General features: G+C 37.7%; 1 protein-coding gene and 1 pseudogene across 2 annotated transcripts in view; both read right to left on the bottom strand.

The window, feature by feature from the left end:
- Positions 1-25,097, bottom strand: part of PLXDC2 (plexin domain containing 2) — a 470,012-nt gene that overhangs the window by 175,295 nt on the left and 269,620 nt on the right. The gene's annotated exons all lie outside the window — the stretch shown is intronic.
- On the bottom strand, positions 22,743-22,873 carry LOC123947746 (annotated as a pseudogene).

The following is a 25,097-nucleotide window of genomic DNA, read 5'->3' as shown; positions in this document are numbered from 1 at the left end:
TGCAAACGGGAGGGATTACCTGCTAATTTAACCATGAAACTGGATTTGTAGCTCTGCCCCAGATAAGGTGAGGCTGCATGGACACACATAGATCAACTACTCTTCAGGGAGCTAAAAAAAAAAAAATCACTTCTAGCATCATTTATTCCATTTTGACGTGTCATATGTGGTTCAAAGAAAAACTGATGTAGAGTCTGGTGTATATGACAAATGCATTATTTTCCTGCTGACAATGTATTTGCCAGCAACATTAGTATTTCATAAGTACCACATAAAGAGACACCAGCAAATGCATTGCATGATAAAGATTTCCCTTCTAACCTTCACGCAGGCCTCTCTTTGGAATAATCTAAGGCAGCATAAGTACTGACATAATGTTAAATAAATACAAGGCACTGATATCAGTATACTTAAAAATCTATGGACTCTGAAAAACAACCAGAGGATTTTGAAGGGGCGGGGGGGGGGGTGGGAGGTTGAGGAACCAGGTGGAGGGTAATAGGGAGGGCACGTACTGCATGGAGCACTGGGTGTGGTGCCAAAACAATGAACACTGTTATGCTGAAAATAAACAAACAAACAAAAATCTATAAAACAGAACTCAATAAATGCAATACTTGGACAGAAGTCTTGTTCTGAGGGTTCCCAACCTAATACAGATGAACAAATATGAGAGCCTAAAAGAGTAAAACACTAAAAAGTGTTTTGGTTTTTTTTTTTTCACTTAAAAAGTAAAAAAAAAACAACAACACTAAAGTTTCCCACAGGATATTCTCCCACTGAATTCGGGGGGTCATGGAGAGAAAAACGTGGAGTTGAAATGCAGGGGAGGAATTCTTTTTCCAGAAAAGAGTAATCAAGATTATTCAATGAGCAGAGGAGCTGTTTAAAATCTAAAGCCAGGATAGGGGAATGGTGAAGGTTAAAAGAGAATTTGGACTTTTTTTATTTTCATAAATGAACCATTTAAGTTTATATCTCTGTAGTGTTTAATAACTGAAAGACTCAGTCGGAGACTACCAAATACGATTCAAGTGATGACCAGAAAGTTGTGAGAGTGTTAGAAAACACGTAAAGGCATAGGTTAGGATCTGTGAACTGTCTAGATATCAAATTCTACATCTGGGAAATTCCTTCCCTCTGGGAAAATTAAATTTATTAGGAGAAAGGGTTACCACGAAATCGGCACACTGCGATTTCATGGAAAGTTTACAAAAACAGTTGGCCCTTCATTCCTTTTTTAAAAAATGGTGGTAAGAACACCGAACAGGAGACCTACCCTCTTACATTTTTGAGTGCACGACACAGTATTATTAACCAGAAACATAATGCTGTACAGCAGATCTGTAGAACTTATTCATCGCGCACAACTGAGACTTCACATCCACTGGACAGCGACTCTTCCAGCTGGCCCTCACCCAGCTCCTGGGAACCACCGTTTTACTCCCCGCTTCCATGAATTTGTCTCTTTGGGATACCTCATGGAAGCAGAATCAACAATATGTGTCTTTCTGTGACTAGCTTATTTGACCTAGCACATAGTCTTCAAGGTTCATCCATGTTGCTGCATATGGCAGGGCTTCCTTCTTTTGTAGGCTAATAGCCCATCATACGGATAGATCACTTTTTCTTTATCCACTCATCTGTCAGTGACCATTTAGGTTGTTTCTAAGCTTGGCTGTTTGAGTAATTCTGCAATGAACACGGGAGTGCAAATAACCTTTTTGATATTCTAATTTCAATTCCTTTGGATAAATACTCAGAAATGAGATTGCTGGACCATGTGGTACATGTAATTCTAGTTTTTTGAGGAAACACCACACTGTTTCCCATAGTGCCTACACATTTCATATTCTCAACAACAGTGTGCAAGAGTTCCAGTTTTACTACATTCTCCCCAACACTTGTTCTCTTTTATTTTTCTTATAAAAGGCATCATAACGGTGTGAGCTGATATGTCATTGTGGTTTTAATTTGCATTTTTCTGACAATTAGTGCTGTTGAGCGTGTTTTTGTGTATCTGTTGGCCATGTGTATGTCTTCTTTGGAGAAATGTCTATGGAAGAACTTTGCCCATTTTTAAAATTATTATTTGTTATTTTGCTCTTGATTTGTAGGAACTTCTTATATATTTTGGATATTAACTATCAGATATGTAGCTTGCAAATATTTTCTCCTGTTCTGTAAGGTGTCTTTTCACATTGCTGATGGTTTCAATTGCTGCATGGAAGCTTTTTAGTTTAATGTACAGTTGACCCTTGAACAACAAAGGGGTGAGGGGAGCTTGCAGTTGGGAATCCATGTATATAACTTTTGACTCCCAACAGCTTAACTACTAATAGCCTAATGTTGACTCGAGGCCTCATTGATAACATAAACAACACATATTTTGTATGTTATGGGTATATTATATATAATGTATTCTTATGATAAAATTAGCTAGAGAGAAAGTATCATTAAGAATGAAGGCAGATGCCTTCAGCTGTGGTCATGATCCCAGGTTCCTGGGATAGAGCCCTATGTCAGGCTCCCTGCTTAGTAGGGAGCCCGCTTCTCCTTCTCCCTCTACCTGCCACTCTGCCTACTTGTTCTCTCTGTCAAATAAATAAATAAGTAAAAATAAAATCTTTAAAAAAAGAATATCATCAGAGAAAATACATTTACAGTACCATACTGTAAAGAATCTGAGTGTAAGTAGCCCCACTGCAGTTCAAACCCATGTTGTTCAAGAGTCAACCACAGTCCCATTTGTTTATTTTGCTTTGTGCCTTTGTTTTTGGTGCTGAATCCATGAAATCATTGTCCAGCTCAATGTCATGGAGTTTTCCCCAATGTTCTCTTCTAGGAGTTTTACAGTTTCAGACCTTATGTTAAAGTCTTAACTCCACTTTGAATTGCTTTTTGTGTTTGGTGTATAATAAAGGTCCAATTTCATTTTTTTCACATGTGGATATCCACTTTTTCCAATACTACTTGTTGAAAAGACTATCTCTTCCTCATGTGTATTCTTGCTTTAACCCACTGACCCACCCAGGCTCTCGCTAGTCTTGTTGAATAGCCATTAACTATATATATGTGGATTTATTTCTGGCTTTGTATTCTGTTCCACTGCTCTACAATCTATCTTTACACCGGTACCATACCGTTTTAATCACTATAGTTCTGTAATATATTTTGAAACCAGGAAGTATGATACTTCAATCTTTGTTTTTCTTTCTCAAGATTATTTTGACCATTCAGAGTCCTTTGTGGTTGTATATGAATTTTAATTTTTTTTTCTATTTCTGTAAATGTGCAATTGGCATTTGGTAGAGACTGCATTAAATTTTTGGATTGTTTTGAACAGCATGGACATTTTACCTTCTTTGTTTATTTTTTCAACTGATAACTTTTTCAAGAATTTTTTTTTAATTTTTATTTTTTTAAAGATTTTATTTATTTATTTGACAGAGAGAGACAGCGAGAGCAGGAACACAAGGAACAGGAGTGGGAGAGGGAAAGCAAGCTTCCCGCTGAGAAGGGAGACCGATGTGGGGTTGGATCCCAGGATCATGACCTGAGCCGAAGGCAGAAGCTTAACACACTGAGTCACCCAGGCACCCCAAGAATTTATTTATTTATTAATGGGGGGGCTGCAAAGGTAGAGGGAGAAACAGGCTCTCCACTGAGCAAGGAGCCCAATGTGGGACCCCATCCCAGAACCCTGGGATCATGACCTGAGCTGAAGGCAGGCGTTTAACCGACGGAATCACTCAGATACCCTCAACTGATACTTCTCTTATTTATTTAATAGATCATCAACTTTTTTGTCTCCTTACCTATCTACAATTGGAATTTCATTTTATTTCCATGCTGAGTAATGAAACAATGACAAAGCTAATAAGAATAAGCTACTTCAAAAAGAGAAGTTAACAGAGTTCATTTTCTTTTAACAGGTAAAATATAAAAATATGCACTCTTGGGTCACCTGGGTGGCTCAGTGCGTTAAATCCTCTGCCTTTGGCTCAGGTCATGATCCCAGGGTCCTGGGATAGAGCCCCACGTCTGGCTCTCTGCTCAGTGGGGATCCTGCTTCCCCCTTTCTCTCTGCCTGCCTCTCTGTCTACTTGTGATCTCTGTCTGTCAAATAAATTTAAAAAAAATTAAAAATAGGCACTCTAGAATGCACAATGGCTTAGACACTAAGAAATTCAAACGGGATCTTGAAGAATGGAGGCAAATCCAGGGTGCAGTAAAGAAGACCTGAGATACTGTGCAACTGTTTAAGGGTTCCTGGAGCTGCATCTCTTGGCCATTAGCTGAATCCTGACGTGGGGGAAGATTTTATCTAATGCCGAGTGGAGATGCGACAAGTGTTAAGCTGATTTAGGGGCGGTGCATAGGAACCAAAAGGTTGGAACGTACTAAACACTGCTTAAATGTTCCACCCCAGGAAGAACTTTACTTTCCAGGAACTCTAAACTGGCGCACCCCCAGCGCTCACATGGCTGACTTTATCCTCTGTGTTCCATTTGGCACAGCAAGTGGCAGTGTCTCCATCACCTACGATGGTGATGAAGACCCTGGCAGTGGCTTTTACATCTCATTCATGGGGGCTTTCGTTCCTTGGGTAAAAGTTTCCCATTCAGATATGCCCACAGGTCCATTACACACAATCTGCTTAGACCGAGCAACTGCCTCAGTATACTTCTTGCTGCTCTCAGACCACAGTCCAAGCCCATTCAGCCAGCAGGGATGCCAGAAGCCACAGGGGCCCAGCCAGTCTTGGCATTCTTATCAAACTCATCAGCACTGACAAAGTCAAGAGGTAAGGTAGTTTTCATACCCTTCTTCTCAGCTTTGGACAACAGGTCTTTGATGATCTAGGCTCTCCCTCTTCATCAAACACAGAAGTGCCAGTCTTTATGTTGTTGAGCACCTTAAGGAAGGCAAAAGCCTTCCACCACCCATAGTCACCTCATTGACTTTGTCCAGCATATTATTGACCAGCTTGGGCACTAAGGTGGACATTTTAAAAAAACGTTATCTTCCAATCCATGAACACATGATGTCTTTCCATTTATTTGTATTTTCTTCAATTCCTTTCATCAGTGTTTTGTAGTTTTTAGTATATAAGTCTTTCACCTCATTGGTTAAATTTATGCCTAAGTATTTTTCTCTTTTCAATGCTATTATAAGTGGTTTCCCCCTCTGGTTTTCTTTTCAGATAATTTGTTATTAGTGTATAGAAACACTACTAGTATTTGTATGTTGACTATATTCTGCAACTTTACTCAATTCATTTATTAGTTCTAATAGGCTTTTTTGTGTGTGACATCCTTTAGGTTTTCAACATATAAAATTATGTTATTTGCAAACAGAGATAATTTTACTTCTGTCTTTCCAATTCGGATGCTTTTTATTTCTTTTTCTTGCCAAACAACCCTAGCTTGGAAATGTACATAACATTAACTGATTTTCATATATTGAACCATTCTTCCACCCCAGGGATAAACCCCATTTGGTAATGGTTTATTATTCTTTTAATGTGTTGTTGAATTTTTTGGTTATTTGGCTTGCTAGTATTATGCTGAGGATTTCTGCATCTATGTTAATCAGGAATATTGGTCTGTACTTTTCTTTTCTAATAATGCCTTTGTTTGGCTTTAATATCATGGTAATGCTGGCCTTATAGGATAAGTTGGGAAGTATTCTTCCTCTTTGGAAGAATTCACCCATGAAGATATGTGGTCTTTTTCTGTGATTGGGGTTTTTGATTACTCATTAAAAATAATCTATAAATCAAAAATAATTTAATTGCTAATTATAGATGGGTTTAGGTTTTCCATTTCTTCATGATTTAGCGTTTGGTAGAGTTTATGTTTCTAGGAATTTATCCACATTTTTTTAGGTTATCCAATGCATATAATTGTTCACAGTAATTTTTTGTGATCCTTTTTATTTCTGCGACATAAGTTTTAATATCTCCTCTTTCATTTCTGATTTTGTTTGAGTCATTTCTGTTTTTTTTTTTTCCCTAGCTAATCTAAGGGTTTCTCATTTTTGCTGATCTTTTTCAAAACCACCTCTTAGTTATGTTAATATCTCTATTGTTTTTATTTTATTTCTGCTCTAATTTCTGTTTTTCCCTTCCTCCTGCTAATTTTGAACTCAACTTGTTATTTTTTCTAGTTCCTTGAGATGAAAAGTTACTTGAGATCTTCCTTTCTGATGTACATGCTTTTAATTATAAACTTCCTTCTTATTTCTGCTTTTGCTACATCCCATAACTTTTGGTATGCTGTGGTTTTGTTTTCATCTGTCTCAAGATATTGTATAATTTCCATTTGATTTCTTGTTTGACTCGGTTGTCTGAGAATGTGTTTTTTTTTAATTTTTTATTTATTTGACAGAAATCACAACTAGGCAGAGAGGCAGGCAGAGAGAGAGGAGGAAGCAGGCTCCATGCGGAGCAGAGAGCCCGATGTAGGGCTCGATCCCAGGACCCTGGGATCATGACCTGAGCCAAAGGCAAAGGCTTTAACCCACTGAGCCACCCAGGTGCCCCAAGAATGTGTTTTTTGAATTTCCACATTATTTGTGAATTTTCCAGTTTTCTTTCTTGCTATTAATTTCTAGTTTCTTCCTATTGTGGTTGGGATATGTTTGATATGATTTCAATCTTTTTAAATATATTAAGACTCTTTTTGTGGCCTAATATATGATCTATTCTAGAGAATGTTCCATGTGCACTTAAGAAGATGTTTGTTTTATTGCTGTTGAATGGGATAGTCTGTATATGTCTGTTAGGTTCCATAGTGTTATTTAAAAATATCATTTCTCTATTGATTTTCTGTCTGAATGTTGTTTCCACTATTGAATGTGGACTATTAAATTCTCTACTGTTATACTGCTGTCTATTCCTCCCCTAAATTTATCAATGTTTGCTTTATATATTCAGGAGCTCTGATATTGGGTGCACATATATTTATACTGGTTGTATCTTCTTAATGTATTCACTATTTTTTAAAAAGATTTATGTATTTGTTGGAGAGAGAGTGAGAGGGCAGACGGAGAGAGAGGATCAGAGAATTTTTGAAGATTTCATTTTTTAAATTTTTATTTGTCACAGAGAGAGCACAAGCTGGGGAGAGAGGCTGAGGGAGAAGTAGGCTCTCCACTGAGCAAGGAGCCTGATGTGGGACTTGATCCCAGGACGCTGGGATCATTACCTAAGCCAAAGGCAGAGGCTTAATTGACTGAGCCACACAGAGTCACTGTATTGACTTTTTTTTTAACCATTATTTAATGTCCGTTGTCTCCTGTGAGAGCTTTGACTTATAGTGTATTTTGTCTGACATAAATATTGCTGCCCCTGTTCTCTTTTGGTTACCAATTACATGGAATGTGTTTTTCCATTCTTTTACTCTGTATGTGTCCTCTAATCTAAAGCAAGTGTCTTGTAGATAGCATGTAGTTGAATTTTTTAAATCAATTCAATCACTCTAATCCTTTTGATTGGGAAGTTTAACTTATTTACATTTAAATTAATTATTACTATTGCTATTGTTAGTTATTTTCAGTCTGTCTTGTAGCTCTTTTGTCCATCTTTTCTTGTCTTTCTAGCCACTTTGTTATTTCATTGATTTTGTAATGATATTTTTTTCCTTTCATTTTTCTTTTGTGTATCTTCTGTTTTATTTTTATACTTACCATGGAGTTTTCATAAAACATCTCAGAGTTTTAACAGTCTACTTAAATCTAATACCACTAATATTTAGTCATTCTTACCCAATTTTAAAAACAAAAAGTTTAAAAAAGTAAATATGTCTTTCTTGCAATGACTACAGCCTGATTCTTTACAATGTTTATTAAGAAAACAAACATTTCACTTTGACATTTTTGGTTTAACTTTTGAACTAAACTAAGCCAGATGTTAGTTTACAAATGTGTATATTTTACTTGGAGAACATCTATGCTCCAAGTGAAATATATTTTCTCTGAATCTAACACAATTGTTTTAAAAAGTCTAACACTGAAAGAAGAAATTTACCTATCTTTCAAATTACAAAACATCCTAACAGTTGCTGGTGTAGCTAAAAGAATTTCATTTTTTTAAAGTAATAGGATGATAAATTTCTTTTAAAACGACATGAAGAATTTGCCATCAAGGTTAAAATGAATTTATGTGAGAGTAATAGAAAATGATAGAAGGAGGAAGTAAACCAGGCAAGATGTCACAGAAACCCAACGCACTGAAGATTTCAAAAGAGGAGGTGTTTATAGTATGAATGCCACTGCTGAGCTAAAGAAATAGAAGTAGAAAGAGAATTTAGAACAGGCCATCCCCTACTATTGCTCATGATAAAGATCCCAGGAAAGAGAGATGATTTACAGTGCAAGGTGATAGTTAAACAGCTCTAAGTGACATGGTCTGTCATTCCGTGGCCCTCCTTGACCCAGCACTAATTTCTCTGTCCAGTTTTCTCCCCAGGGTAGGCAAGAACAGATCTTCTACCCTGTACTGTTTTTCAGTTCCTTTCTGGAAACTCGCATCTCTGTTTCCTACTCCTGGGCAGCCCTTCTTCTGCACAAACTATACCTGTCAAAATCGCACCTTCTCCAGCTTTATGTTAAACACTTCTTTCAAAGCAATCTCCATCCCTGGCAGGCAGATGTCTTGCATTCCTTTGAACTTTCATGTCCATTTTCTACTTCCCACAGCACTGAGAATATTTTTGTTATATATTTACATATACACAAACACACACCCCAAAACACTATATAAATAAAGTGTTTTTTGTTTTCTTTGATAGGCATATTAATTTCTCTTTGAAGAGAAAGAGGATCTGACTCAGAATTTACTACATCTCTACAACTGCTTGGAAAAGAAAACTGTGCTTTGCAAATAGCACATCCATCCCTCCTTCCACTTAGCAACCTGAGGGCTGACTCAGTTCAGATGCTGTTTTTGGGACTGGATACAGCAGTGAAAAGATGGAAAGGCTCCTGCCCTCCAGGAGCTTACTCTCAGTGTTTAAGAATTGCATTACTAGTTATGGATCTTCCCAGTTCTAAAGACTTATTACACTTCCTAATTACAGTAGTATTAAAAATATATTTAAGTATTCTCTATTGAGATGATTTTATAATTATTTTCTATCTGAAAGAAAGTATCAGAAAGATGATTTTCAAAAGGAAAATTACTGATGACAATCATCATTCAGAAACTTGAAGACAAGGAGATATTTTCTCAGAAAAAATAATCAAACTGATCTAATTCTTTAGAGCTAAACTTATAAACACTGGGGCGGAACATCCTAGAAGAAAAAAGACTCTGGTATAATGAGCTTTTAATGTTTTCTGTATATCAACCTAGGAGAGAAGCTGCTTTTTCACTCAAGGAGTAACAACCTCCGACATCCTCAAGTTGCCAATCTATATGGAAACATTTAAAACCACTACATGACAGTAAATCCCATTAAAGGCTGCAGTGTGGTACTTAGAAAAAGAATGCATTATAAAAAATGATGACATACTGTCATTGACACAGTGTCCCAAACTCAATAGCTATTGTTAAATCCATCCTGAAAACGGGAAACTGAAACATATCATAATATTAACTATTAGTATTAGCAGAAATTTGGGAGACTATGATACTCTATTTCATAAAGAGAAAGAAATGCAAATATTGTAACATCTCTGAGGGTATGGATTAGCATTTCAAGTCATCATGGACAGGAGTCGTCTTCTTCTTCTTCTTCTTCTTCTTTTAACTAGGCAATTTGTTGTCCCATAATTAGGAAAGGCTCAAATTTTTCTTTTTGTCCTTCAGAAAATGATCAAGATATTTGTCGATCTCAGTTCTGACCTGATCTTTTCATCCTTTATATATAAACAAGCGCAAGAATCCTCAATACACAGAACTTCCTCATGATTGCTTTACAAAATCTTAAAAACCTTCAGCATTTTTTTACCCCTCAGTCTTTTTTATCCACCTATGATTTGAATTTTTCATCTATCACAAACTTGATATCCAATGAATATTTATAAAAATAAAACAACAAAACCAAACACACACACAAAAAACAGATTCTGGAGAGCTACAGAACAATATAGGGCTCATAGTTGAAAATACCATATTGTCTACAAGGAAAAAAACTGGTGGTTGCCAGGGGGAGGTGGATATAGGGAATGGGCAAAATAGGTGAAGGTGATTAAAAGGTACAAACTTCCAGCTATAAAATAAATAAATCACAGAGAGGAAAAGTACAGCATAGGGAATATATTTACTATTGTAATAATGTTGGATGGTAGCAGATGGTGACTGCATTTAACATGGTGCTCACTGAGTAATGCATAGAAGTGTTGAATCACCATGCTGTACACCTGAAATAAATGGGACACTGCCTGTCAACTATACTTCAATAATAAATATTTTTTTAAAAAATTAGTACTAGGGATGTAATATAAAATATGACTATAGTTATATACTGGTCCATGGTATATTTGAAAGGTGTTATGAGAGTCAGTCGATCCTAGGACTTCCCATCACAAGGGAAAATTTTTTTTCCTTTCCTTTCACTTTATTTTTTATCTATATGAGATGATGGATGTTAACTAAACTCATCGTGGTAATCAGTTCACAATATATGTGAAGCAAAATCTTAAATATACACAGTGCCATATATTAATTAGATCTCAATAAAACTGGGATAAAAAATGCTGGTCTGTATACTTAAAAATTTGTTAATAGGGGAGATCTTCTGTTAAGTGTTCTTACAAAAATATAGAGAAAAAACAATGAATGAATGAATAAATGAAAGGAAACTTTAGATTATGGGTATGTTTAGGCTTTGATTCAGTGATGGTTTCATGGATGACTATTTACCCCCAACTCATCAAGCTGTATTCATTAGAGATCTACAGGTTCAGGAAGAGTCACATACTTAGAAAGCTCTAAAGGAAAAAAACATTAGAAGAATGGGAATGAGTGATAATTTGGAAAGATATCAAATGAAAACTTGTTATTGAGCTTACCTCCCATTTTAATACTGATACTAGCTTATACCCACACTTTTCAAACACTGATGAATTGGTAAGCATGCTTTCTTGCCATTATATGATTTTACTTGAACTATCACACACAGATTTTCTTAACTGCCACTAACATCTCTCTCCTCTCACTCATGTAACATGGATGAACTATGTACAGTGCACAGTGCACAGGGAAAGGATGGGAGATACACAGGACCTACTAGTACACCTGTCTTCAGTGCCTTGACTGTTTTTCCTAAGGCTCTATGTTAGTTCATTTTACAACTTTTCCTAAAATCTACAGGATGTCTTAGAGATTTTAATCTGATGTAAATCCCCAAAAGGACAATTTGGTATGTGGTAATCCCTAAGTTTATCTAAGTAGGGATTCAATTTTTTAAAAAATTGCTGACTGTCTCTAAGCCCTACAGAATACAATATGATAAACACCACATTTCAGTGAAGAGGGCATGGCAAAAGGATCCAGGAATACTTGTTGCTGTAATGATCAATTTTTCATTCGTGGTTATAGGTAATAAGGTGTAATCTGTCTGTTTCGAGAAGATCAATCAGAGCATCTTGAGTAATAATCAGCTTTTGTCCTCAAGAGACTTGTTTATTCCCTGAATTATGTCCTCCCCTTGGTTATGATATAAGACCCCAAATTAAATTCTTTGAGCAAATAGATGAAACATAGATGAGATAAAGGTTTTCTTCACTGAATTTCTCAGGATAATATTGAAAATCTATTTCAAGTATTTCGAAGTGTGAGGAAGATAGTTAAGTAGAGGATAGGAATCTAAGAAGTCTGATAGGGAGGACTGCCAAGTATTTAATTTGTATCTAGAGCCATTTATGAAGCCTATAAAAAGATTAATCTGGAAGAATTACTAAAGATAACTTCCTTAGAAGTTAGATTAATCTGTTAAATTTTCCTTCTTTTGTTCATATTCCCTTATGAAATTCTTTTATTTCAGATAAATATATACATTCTCAGTCCTAAGAGGTAAATATCTTGAAGTAATTTCTACTCTAAGGATAGGAATCCAAATAGCAAAAGCGAAAATATTCTGAACAGAACAAACTCTAACACACAAACTACCCTACCCTGAATGACCTCTTTCCTGGAGTGGCTTCTGTTCATTAGGAAGACTTTTGAAAGACTTACCTTTAAAGAGTAAGTCTCCCAAAGCAGGTTCAGGACCCTGACTATGACAGTGAAGGAAGGCCAGCCACAGCACATCACTACTCTTAGGACAAAGTTTCACAGGGGTAGATTTAAACTTACACTGATTAAAATAACCAAAACAGAGGTTCAGATGTCACCTACGATGTCCTCATTTCTGCCTTTATACTTCTGCTCAAACTATTACTTTCCCCAACTTTCCATCAATCCATCTAACTTCCCTTCAGAAATCCCAAAATTAATTTCTTCCAAGTGATCATTTTTTATTATTCAATTTTTGAAAAATATTTATGGAGCAGTAGATATATAATGGAAAACAACACAGATATGGTTTCCAACTTGCTTTTTATTGGGGAAGAAAGATATTTAACCTAATAATCAGAAACAGTAGTATATACTAAGCAATAGTGATAAATGCCATGTTATGAAGGAAATGTACAGTAAGCAGTATCTACTGTATAGATTTTAGTATAAGTATATAGTGTATAGCATATGGTATGTAGAATATAGTGAACAGCATATAGCATATGCCACGTGTATATAGTATTTAGTACAAGGTTGCTGAATGAGTGCCTTGAGAGGGTGAGAGTTGAAGAGTGCTTAGGAGTAGGAGTTAAGGATGGGTTGTTGGGAGAGAGTTCTAGTCAGGGGAAACAGGCTATAATTGGCCCTGAGATGATAAAGAACATGGCTCCTTTGGGAGACTAAAGATCAGCATTGCTTGGAGCACAGAAAGCATAAAGGGAATTGTAACCCCAAATGAGACTTCCATCTTGTCTCTCTACCTGTATTGCACAACTCCCTCCCTTCCCCCTGAATAATTCACCTCCTTCATGGGGCTTGATGAGGGTGGCAGAGACACTTTGTCTCCAAGGAGCACTCTGAAGGATATCACAGAGCAAATTATTATTCTGTGGCCAAGTAGAGAGGCTCCTTTGATGCCAATACATCAGCCAGAATAATCTTTCCGATATCTATCCAATTATGAAGGACTCCACTGTTTAGATCCTGACTGAAACCTTCCCATGGCTCTTACAATAGCGTCCAAAACTCCATCATGGCCCAGACCAACCTCTGTGGTCTGGCTCTTGACTCAGGTTGTTCAGATTGTCATCTAATAATGTCTCACTCTGACTTTTGCCTCTCCTTTGGAAGAGAGTTAACGACCTTCATGACAGCAACTACCCTGTCCACTCAGAGATATTCTATTTTCTTCTAATTCAACCTATGAGTCATATGATCAACACGGCCAGATGTTAAGTACGTGTGGGGTCTTCAACTGGCAAATTAATTTTGCAAAAAACAAAACTGAAGAAAGTTCTTAGTGCCATAGAAGTGAGCTGGGTCAACAAAGCCACTGGACATCCAGTTTCTAGATAAACAGACTCTATTTATTTGTGTTCCCTGTTGAGTATAGTGTCTGATACAAAATAAGTTGTCACTAAATGTTTGTGGAATCAGTGAATATTTTAAACTATTCAAGGCCAACAGTGCATTTTAAATAATCATATTTTTCATGGGATTAATTGATCAATTACAGTATAATTTAATATCCTAATATTGAAATGAGCAAATCAATCTGTGGAGATTAAGTAAATGATATTCTGGGTCACATCATTAAAGAACAGGTCAGGGAATTGAACTGAATCTGCCTTTGAATGCCATGATCTCACAAAGCACCAGACTCTTTCTCAGAAGGTTATTAATGATGATTTTTTAAAAAAGATTTTATTTATTTATTTGACAGAGAGAGAAAGAATCACAAATAGGCAGAGAGGCAGGCAGAGAGAGGGAGGAGGAAGCAGGCTCCCCACTGAGCAGAGAGCCCAATGCGGGGCTCAATCCCAGGACCCTGGGATCATGACCCGAGCCAAAGGCAGAGGCTTTAACCCACTGAGCCTTCCAGGTGCCCCAGGTTCTTAATGATGATTAATGAGGTGCCCAACCATGGTGATAGCCAAGTTAACCAGACAGATAAAGGATGGTCCATTGGGAGATCTGGTTGTTTGACTTTGCCAGTGCCTATGCAGTTATGTTCCCTATTTCCCTGACTTGCTCAGGGATGTCAGAAAGAAGCATTTGTGGGGGAGTGAGGGGAACAGCACTCATATCTTTGTTCATGGTGATCCACCCTGTGAATTATCACAGCCTGGTTTTCCCAGCCACTCAGCAGTTCCCTCAAGCATCTCTGCCAATTGCTTAGAGAACATATGAACTGAATTGCACAATGCATTCTGAAGCTAAATATTTGATTTTTAATGTATATTTCACTGATTCCTGCCATTAATGTGGATAATCATAATCATGTTTATCATTATATTCATTTGAAGTTGGCAGTGTAAAGATTACTTGTGAATCATTCCACCTGAGACTGAGAACATATTTTCCTATGGAAATGACATTATACATTGTAGTTAATGTCTGCAGGCCAATCTAAAAATAGGATATTGATTTATGTGGCACAAATATTTATTGCATGTGGAACATTTCTGGACCAGAATGAAGTAGCAAAAGCACAGAAACAGTGATTGTTTCTCCATATACCAATAAAAAGCTGGTGGAGGTTGAAGTGGACGTATGGGTCCTCTTATTCCCAAAGGTGAAGGAGTGGGAGTGATGGTGGTGCCACCCCGAGCCCAGAATCAATAGGACCTGGAAGCTCTTAAGACAGTAAGAAGGCAAGATTGCTCAAAGTAAGAGGTGACTGTTGAAAATGCATTCTGTCCTCCTGCTGATTAATTACACTTCTTTAACTTCTTTTTTTTTTTTTTTATTGCTGCCTGTGCGACCTGATTTAGTTACCTCCGTGAGCTTCAGTTTCTTCCCATGCTTGTTGGCAACAGAACAACTACATTGCTAATTTGTAGGAAAGATTGGAGATCATACCCCTAATGCCCCTCACATCATGACTGGCTCAAGTAGGCATTCTATGAGCAGCATCTATCACCGCTGTCACTGCTGCAACTACTACCACCGTGACTACTGTCACTCTCACCACCTTGATTACTTCGCCTATTCACTGGTTAAATAAACGAGCTGACCCTAGAGGATTTGTTTGCCACCACAGCCTTCAAATGTACTCTACTGGATCTCCTTCCTTTTTCTTGGTATCTCAGGAACCATATCATTGTAGGTATTAGAGAGTTGTACCATTTTTTAGTATTGGGGTACAATCTTAAGAAATGAAAGTTTCTACCTCATCTGGTTTAAAGCCAGTTTAAAGGTAATTCCCACTCCTTTAGGCTTAGATTGGACCCATGGTTCAAGGACCTCAAAGGTGGTCTGTCCTCTTAATCCCAATGCCTCTGGCTCCTTGGCTCCTATCAGCAGAAGGAAGAAGTGAAAGAAAAGGGACTGAGCCCTTTTTAAAACTAGCTAGAGCTTTTTAGATCTCTTTCTTCAGGGGCAGAATGTCAAGGCAGGTAACAAAATTCATGAGGAAAATTTATGGATTTTTCAGAAAGTGACACCCCCTCCTCCTGGGCTCTCTCCCACTGCCATTCTGACTTGAGTGACTCACTCAGGTTGACACTCTTCTGCCACTTACCCACTTACCCATGTCCAGTTCTCAGTGGTAAGCCCACAGACTTTTTGCCTTACCTAACATTCCAGCAGGGGAGGGTGTTGACAAGTAACTCAAGCTGGGCTAGCTTTCATTGCATCTAGTAAACAATGGGAACAATGAGCATTGTTTCCACATATCACATCTGCCCTTTGCCCTTGCTCCTGGGACAAGCTACCTGATAGCCTTCCCCTTCAGACTTCTCCAGGTGGAGTCTATGGGGAAGGAGAAACATCACAAGCTTTCTATACTCCCCCGTTCACTGAAGACCCTTCTTTCTAATGAATGGGAATTTCCCTAACACAAACTCTTCCATACTTTGGTCTCCTCTGGAGATATGTCTGGGTTCTCTCTGTAGACTCTAAAACATCTTATCACCCATTATCTTCAGCACTGAGAGTTGACTTTTGACACAGAAGAATATGTTCCAGGTCTTTCCTTTTATCCAAGTATACCTGAACACATGAAGGAGTGCCATGGGGAGGAGGTAAGGAAGGAGAGTGAGAATATGAACTGGCAAAGTCTCTCTCCCCTGCTCCCCTGCTCCTTGTTCACCCTCCAAGTATGGAGTTCATGCCCTCAACAAAGCTGCAGTGAATTTGGAAGAAAAAGAACAAAAAATGCATGTGGTGGGGCCCCTGGGTGGCTCAGTAGGTTAAGCCTCTGCCTTCGGCCTAGGTTATGATCTCAGGATCTTGGGATGGAGGCCCGTGTTGGACTCTCTGCTCAGCAGGGAGCCTGCTTCTCTCTCTCTCTCTGCCTGCCTCTCTACCTACTTGTGATCTCGCTGTCAAATAAATAAATAAAATATTTTTTAAAAAATGCATGTGGTTATGGACATCACATGGCAAGAAGAAAGCAGGTTTTGCCATAGTAAAAGAGAAGTTGAAAGAAAATCCATATGTCTACCCAGAAGATTCATGTGTAAGGCATTTGCGTAAACTGATTCATTAAAACCAAGAAATAACTGGGGTACCTGGGTGGCTTAGTCGGTTAAGTGTCCAACATTTGGACTCCCAGTTTACAGTCAGGGTCCTGAGATGGAGTCCTGCATTGGGCTTCACACTCAGCAGAATCTGCCTCTTACAGCACTCCCCTGGCTCATGTGCACTCTCTCTTTCTGTCTCTCTCTGTCAATCAATCAATCAATCAATCTTTAAAACCAAGAAATAACTACACGAGACCTAGTTGCTATCAGTAAGGAGCTATAATTTCATTAATAAAATTATATATTCATACAGAAAGCAGATAAAATGACATAACAACATATACGACAGAACCATTGTACACTAGAGATTAACTCTTAAGGGAATTTTAACAAGAAGCTGGAGTTGGTCCAGGAAAACTGTTGAGTATTTATTATTTTATCATTTTAAAGATTTTTTTTCATTTGAGAGAGAGTGTATATGGGGGGGGCGGGAGGGGACAGAGGAAATGGGAGAGTGAGACACTCAAGCAGATTCCTCACTGGGCTCAGAGCCCTACATGACATGAGGCTCCATCTCATGACCCTGAGCCAAATCAAGAGTCGGATGCTTAACTGACTGAGTCTTGCAGGCACCTCATTATTACTTTTAATAGCTGTTTAAAGGAACAAACGAATTTCAATGTAAAACTTTGGAAACAAAATTATAAAAAAGAAAATAAAAATCACATTTGATTCTACTACCCTGAGATAAATATCACTGTTAATATTTTTAATTTTGTTATATTTTTTCTCCCTTAGAAATCCTATTACATTTCCCTAGCTAATCCATTTTCGCAATATAAAGGTGACTAGTGCATGTTATATCCTCTCTTCTAATTCCCTCACATTCTCAGAACCTATAACTCTCAGCTGGTGACTACTTTTTATTTCACTGTGAGAGCAGAAGACATCAGGATGAACTGGCTCCCATCTATGAGGCCAACCACTCTGACTGGACACCAGATCCTATGCTCTTCTACCCCAAAGGGCTCTGCTCCTTCAGTTAGATCTTGTAAGGTATGTCTTCCCAGTTTTCAAGCACATGGACATCTGCATGTACTCATAAACACATATGAAGATGCACACATACTCAAACATATACACCTCTTTTGGCTCCACATCTCTTCTAGCTGTGATACTACTTCTCTATACCCCTGGGGAAAATTCTTTTAAAGATTTGTTAAAAATGTTATCTCCTATCTTCATATTCCACTTCCTCTCCAACTAGTTCTTGAACCCCAACCTATCAGGTTTCTGTTCTCGGGATTCCCTCAAAGCTGTCCTTATTAATGTGAGCAGTGACCTCCACAATGCCTAGCTAATGCTCACCAGGGCCATGTCAACAACTTCCAGGACCTTTTTTCCACAAAAACATTAAAAATTGTTTTATGACTGTATTGTCATCAAAACCAATATAACTTGGGCCAGATTCAGTATTATATATTCATTGCTATTATATTCATTTTTCCTTCTAATTAAAAAAATGAAATTAAAATATTTTGTGTGCTCTGCAATATCTTTGGGACCTAGGCACTGTGCCTCCTGTACACAATGGACAAGTTGATGACTTGTTAGTCCTCACCCTGCTCAGACTCTCAAAAGCACTTCACATAGTCAATAATCCTTTTGTTGATTTCCTTCCCATCTCAGTTGTTGCCATCCCTCGGTCTCTTCTAAAGCATATTCCCTCTTCCTGCCTTGTGAATGTTGGCATACTCCATGCCTGTGTGTGGGACCCCATCTCTGTCTAGGAGAACAATCATAGGGACTCTCAACCTGTCCCATAGGTTTAGAAAGTGATCCATCCTAAACTTATATCTCCAATCCCCCATTTTCTTTCTAAGTTTTGGACTCAGAATCTTAACTACTTATATGATATCTCCATTCAAATGCTACATAGAAATCTCAAACATACCTCATCTAAATGAGAATCCCCCCAATCTTGGTCTTTCCTAGTGTTCTACTGAACAATTAATAACATTGCTATTCACTCAGTTGCTCAAGCCAAAATCCTTAAAAATCACCCTTTACTTTTCTCTTTTCCTCATATCCTTTACCCAATTCATCAGCAGATGTTATCAGCGTTGCTTTCAAGATATATTCAGAAACCTTACATTAATGGCAACAGAACAGGACAGATGGATAACCCATTTAATAAATAAAAGAGTGATTAGACTTATGAGTTGAAGAACAGTAGAAATAAATAATAATTCGACCTTGGGATAAGGGCTGTGCCACAGAAAAAAGGAGTGTTGGAGGAAGAGTATTCAGTTACTCTCAGAGAGGCAATGATTATCCAAATGTACAGCATTATAAGAAACACTGAGTTATCCAAATCAAGGTAAGAAATAGATGTAGGACGATGTTTAGATTTGATGTTTAGTAACAGTATGCAATGTAGACTGCAGATCTGGATATATGGGGCACCAACTGAGAAGTTCTGAAATGTAAAAGATGAGGAGCTCAGAGTCATCTCATGGGGCATGCTTATATACACAGAATAGGAGAAGGAACATTCATAAAATGAGACAGACAAGGATCTCTTGGAAGCTTGGTGGAAAAAAAACCAAACAAACAAGATATTCTTATTTAATAGAATCCAAGGGAAGAAAGTTTTTCATGAGGAGATAGTCAGCAGAGTCCAAGGCCCAAAAAGGTCCAGGAGAATGAAGGTCAGTCAACAATTGTGTAAGGTGTTGGAAACTACTTTAGTATTTCAATTTTGGTAATGCTAAGCCTAGAAAGCATCATAAGAACATTAAGGACTTTTCAATGGAGGCATCAATCAAAAACATTTTTTAGTAGAAGCAAAAAGGAAATAGCATAGTAGCTAAGGAAGGAAATTGACTGAACCAAAGATTTTCACAATTTGCAAGCTATGAAGTGCACGACAGTGGTTTAAGAAGGAAGTAGGAAACTTGAGGCTAGGAAAGAAAGGACAGATCCTGCGAGAAGATTCCTCAGGAGTCAGAAACTAAAGAATAAAGTGATTGATAATGATTGACAGGAATTTGTTTTTAGGTTTATAATTCAGTTTTTCCTTTCTTGACTCAGAAGTACCATATACTGCCTTTACTGAACCGAAATGGGATCCACCATTTTCACCATGATTTGAAAGAGTGTGGATGAGTAGATCATTACTCCATATTTTAGGGATTCTCAGACCCAGATCCAGGATCCTCTCCCACACAACCCCAAGCAATTCTCAGACACCAGCAGAATGTCTGAACTTCAACTTAATTCTGACATTATCTACCCAGAGAGAGCACCAGACTCCACAGGTTAAGATTTCAGTCCCACAAGACTGACAGTTCCCACTCCCTACTTGCAGTTCCCAGGCTGCTACCTCTGTTCTGACCCACTGGCTAGTTGGAAGTTCCAACACTATCCTCCTTAGGTTTGATTAATTTGCCAAAGTGGCTTACAGAACTCAGGGAAAACTTACTGATATTTACCAGTTTATTAAGGGATAGGATAAAGGATAAAATCAACATTTAGATGAAGAGATTCATAGAGCAAGGTATGAAAAAAGAACACAGAGCTTCTACGCCCTCCCCAGGTGCACCAGTCTCCCTGCTTCTCCACCTGTTCATCAACACAGAAGCTCTCTGAATGCAGTCCTTTTGGGTTTTTATGGAGCCTGCATTACATCGCCATGACTGATTAACTCCTTGGCCATTGTCTGATTCAACCTCCAATCACTCTCCCTTCCCCAGAGGTCTAGGGCTGAGACTGAAACTTCCAACACTCTAATAACTTGGTTGGTCCTCCAGGCAACCAACCTGACATCCTTACCCAAAGGCTTTGGAAAGTTGCCTCACTAACACAACAAAAATCACCTTTATCTCCCTTATGACAAGAAATTTCAAGAGTTTTAGGAGCTATGAGCCAGAAACTGTGAACAAAGACCAAATACATAGGAGAAATATATACTTGGCCATTTCTTGTAAGTTACAGTATCGCTCCCCATCCTCTCAGACCTTTAAACATATTATCCCTGTATACCATTTTTAGAAGTCATGAGATGCCATTAATACTTTATATCACTCTTTTTTCCTTGTGACTTATTTTCATCACTGCAGAAAAAAATATTTTAAAGTAGATGGATTACAGCTGCTGGCCAATGCCTTGAAATCTTAATGATAACAAGTTCAAATTGAACTTACTAAACTAGCAAGTGAGGACAACATGCAAGATGATATAGTGATTGCCATGTAATTGCCAATATGATTCACAACCTGTTTAGATTTTTTTCTTTCAGTTCTTGTGCATATAATTTGGAATGCCAACACATAGCATGTAATTTTTATCTCAATATAGATATGTACCCAGCAAAAACTGAGTTCCAGTGATGGATATTTTTGAGATCAACAGATAGGATCAAAAATCAAAATTTAAAAGATATCAAATGATTGGCAATATTATTTAACTAACCAAAAGACTCCTTTCCTTCCTTTCTGTCACTTGTATTGTCATCAATTATACTAGGGGAAAGAGAGAAGAGTCACTGGGATGACATATTCTGAGCAACTGAGCTACAGCTAACTCTGAATCAAATTAAGTGTCTTCTGACTTACACAAATGTGTGCACTTGGCTGATGACTACATAATGTTGATTGTATACCCACCCCTCACTTTGGAGGAAGAAACTGTTTATATCACATCACCTCCATGTTATGGATTGTCTGTTACGTTGCTATGGAAACCTACTATTTCCTTTCATTATCACACCTCCCCCTACGTGTGTGTGTGTGTGTGTGTGTGTGTGTGTATTACAAATGGAAAATACGTGTAGGATTACAAATTTATAAAAACTGCATTATAAACTCCTACATGCAGACTAAGGGTTTGGTAATGTGGGCTCAGTGAGAAAGAACAGTATTAGATTTTTTCTGCGTGAATCATTGGTTTAACCAGAAATCCTTCAACACTTTCTCCCACTGCTACTTATGGTTTCCACAAGTGATAATATTTCCATGGATAGTCAGCATTTGCTAGAATGAGGTTCTCTTACTCAGTGTGCCCTTATTGTGTACTTATTTCCAGGGATGAGAAAAAGACAAGCTTTTTGTTCCGTTTTCTTGAAGCTACTGGTTCAGATTTCTCCTACAAATTTTGTGACAGACAATTAGTTGTCAGACTCATATTTTCAATCAATTCATTTTCTGAATAGCTAACAAAAGAAATCTTTGCTTTTTCTTTTGTATCAATATTACATATTGGTTTTATATTTCAAGGCTTATTATATCACAATATGCTGTGTTATCTTTTCCATAAAAGTATTTCGATTAAAAGAAATACTATACTTGAGAATGTATAACTAAAAGAAAATAGTATAACAAAGGATGAGATTCATATGGAGTATAATGAAAAGAATCTCTTTAGCAACATAATCACTCCTTCAGTCAATTCTAACTACATTTTTCCTCCCAGACTTTCCCCCTCTTCCAGTGGAGATGAAATACTGTGAAACTGGAAACATTTTCTTATGGTTCAGACTCAAACTGCTTAGCACTTTTTTTCTTATTTTGCTGTCCGTGTTCATTTTACATTTTATTGCTAAACAAAGAAACACTAGATAATACCAACAATAATGAACAAACCTTGAAACATTCTTCTGAGGATCAATGGGAAATAGACTAGAAATAAAATACTTAAAGATTCCATTTTTTAAAAAGATTTTATTTATTTATTTGACAAACAGAGATCACAAGTAGGCAAGAGAGGCAGGCAGGGTGAGAGAGGAGGAAGCAGGCTCTTCGCGGAGCAGAGAGCCCGATGCGGGGCTCGATCCCAGGACCCTGGGGTCATGACCTGAGCTGAAAGCAGAGGCTTTAGCTCACTGAGCCACCCATGCGCCCCAAAGATTCCATTTTTTAAAAGATTTTATTTACTTATTTGGGAGAGATAGAGAGAGAGAGAGAGAGGGAGCAAGCTTGCAAGACAGTGTGAGAGAGAGAGAAGCAGACTCCTGGCTGAGCAGAGAGACCCACGCTGGGCTGGATCCCAGGAAACCTGAGCCAAAGTCAGATGCTTAACCAACTGAGCCACCTAGGCATACTTTCATTTCTAATTTTTCAATTAGCAATAATCGCGCCTCGGATAAACCTCATTGGCTACGATACTGCCTAATTTTTAAGTAAATTTTCAGTTAGGATTATTTAATCATGGTTTATTAAAATGATGGACCACCATGCAGATATTCATCTTGCAAATTAATATTTAATGACATGACAAAGTGGTCATAACATAATTAGGCCTAAAGTTCCTTTGATATGGCTGGAAAAATATGTTAACAAAATGTTAACAGTGAAAGTTTCTGGTTGTGGTATTAACAGTATTTTTTGTTTTTGTTTTTTTTTTCTTTTTCTTTTTCATGCTCCTCAGATTTTCCAAATATTTCAGAATGTATCAGTTAGGGATGCTTTTGGCTGCAATAACAAAAAATTTGACCACCATGGTTTAAACAAATACTGGTCTGTTTTATTTCTTTACGTAGTTATTTTTACACTTTAACATAGCAAGAAGACTGGAATGGGAAGGTTGTTGGCACTATTTCAGCTGCTTAATAATGACCTTTCAATTTTTTCCTATATTTCGCTTTGCATCTTTTTCTCCTTATTGGCTCTTTTCCTCATGGTCACCAACTGTTACCTTAGAAATGAGGAGTCATGTCTGATTTCAAGGTGGAAGATGGGGCCAGAGATAGCTTAGTTGTGCCAAGTTCACAACTTCAGTGCCTTCACTGAAGCCCTTTCTGAAAACAAATTCCCAAACTGATGTTTTCTTACATCTCATTTGCTGGACCTGGATCACAAGGCCATCTGGAGCAGGCAGAGATAGACGGCCCCATCTGGTTTACATTTAGCTTAAGTCACTGCCTACACTTCACGGAAATGGTGACCTCTCAACAAAAGCAGAATTCTACTGGTGGGGAAAGAAATGGCAACATGTATCAATGGTGACATAGGCTGAAAAAATGCCTCACTACCCCCTCCCCCAACACCAATATATCCACGCTCTAATCTCTGGGACGTTTGACTGTTACCTTATGGGGCAAAAAAGGATCTCTGCGAATTCTTAGGTGCTGAGCATCTTGAGGTGGGGAGAGTATCCCTGCATTCTCTGGGAAGGCCCTGAATGCAATCACTTGAATCCATACAACAAGGAATGGCCAGGAGATCACACATGCACACACACATACATATGAGAAAATGATGTGAGGATAGAGCAGAGAGAGATTAGAATATTTTGATCTCAAAGACTGGAGAACTGTGGTCACAAGCCAAGCAATTCTCACCAGAAGATGCAAGGAAGACACTCTCCTCTAGAGCCTACCTGGGGAGCAAGGCCCTTCCAACACTGAGCTTGGCCTACAGATGCTAGTTTCCAACTCTGGCCTCCAGCATAGAACCCTGAGAGAATAAATTTCTGTTGTTCTAAGCCACCTGGTTTGTAGTATTTTGTTACATCAGCAAAGGAAACGAATACAGACAGGACAGTGAGGTTTTATGTCAGCCATCTTGACTACATTATGACTATATACTAAGTAATATATAGATATATGTTTATATACATAAATGCCAAGTAACAGTATATTTGTAAAATAATATATTAGTTTTAGAAGAAGTTTTATAAGAATATTATTTTAAAAAATAAGATAATTTGTGGAAACAATGAATGAACTCTTCCTGTATTTCCATTTCAAGGAAATAATATATTTTCAGCATGGCGCTGCACCAAATTTGAGAAAATCTTCACAGGATCCACAGGCATCTACAACCAATCTCTACCGACTTCTGCAGAAGTTGCCTGGGCATTTTCAGAAGTGGATTTGGCTACACAAGATAAATTACTGCTACTCTGCTGGCTCTAGAGTCCACATTTTTTTTTTCTACTCAGTTACAATCTTAAGTTTGGAAAATGACATTTATAAGTTAAAACAAATAGATTCATGCTAATCCAAAAGGCATAATTGGGACAAGTTTTTAAGGAATGAATTAAAGAAGTGGAAAAAGAACCCTGCTCTTAATTTTCCTACAGAAACAAAGTTAAAATAGTAATAGTATCTTTAATCTGCCATGGAAAATAAGTGAGGGATGACAGAATATGGGTATTCACTTCAAAGCTGGTTATTAAATTTTTCCTTTTTTCCCTCCAGAATTCAACATGACACCGGCTATTTTCAGACTATGATCTCTCTTTCATCAAAGTCAGCGCTAGCTGTGAAGACCGCCTGCTCCACGTAATTACCTTAAGCACACTCTCAGTGTCTCCTGCTTCAAGTGACCTATTTCTTGGTGAAATAAGATGTCTCTTAACTTTGGCTGTGTGAAATATGCTCCCAACTCTAAATTACTTATTCA

Source organism: Meles meles, chromosome 7, assembly GCF_922984935.1.
Source record: "Meles meles chromosome 7, mMelMel3.1 paternal haplotype, whole genome shotgun sequence".
Classification (NCBI taxonomy): domain Eukaryota; kingdom Metazoa; phylum Chordata; class Mammalia; order Carnivora; family Mustelidae; genus Meles; species Meles meles.
This window is presented reverse-complemented; position numbering and strand designations above follow the sequence as displayed.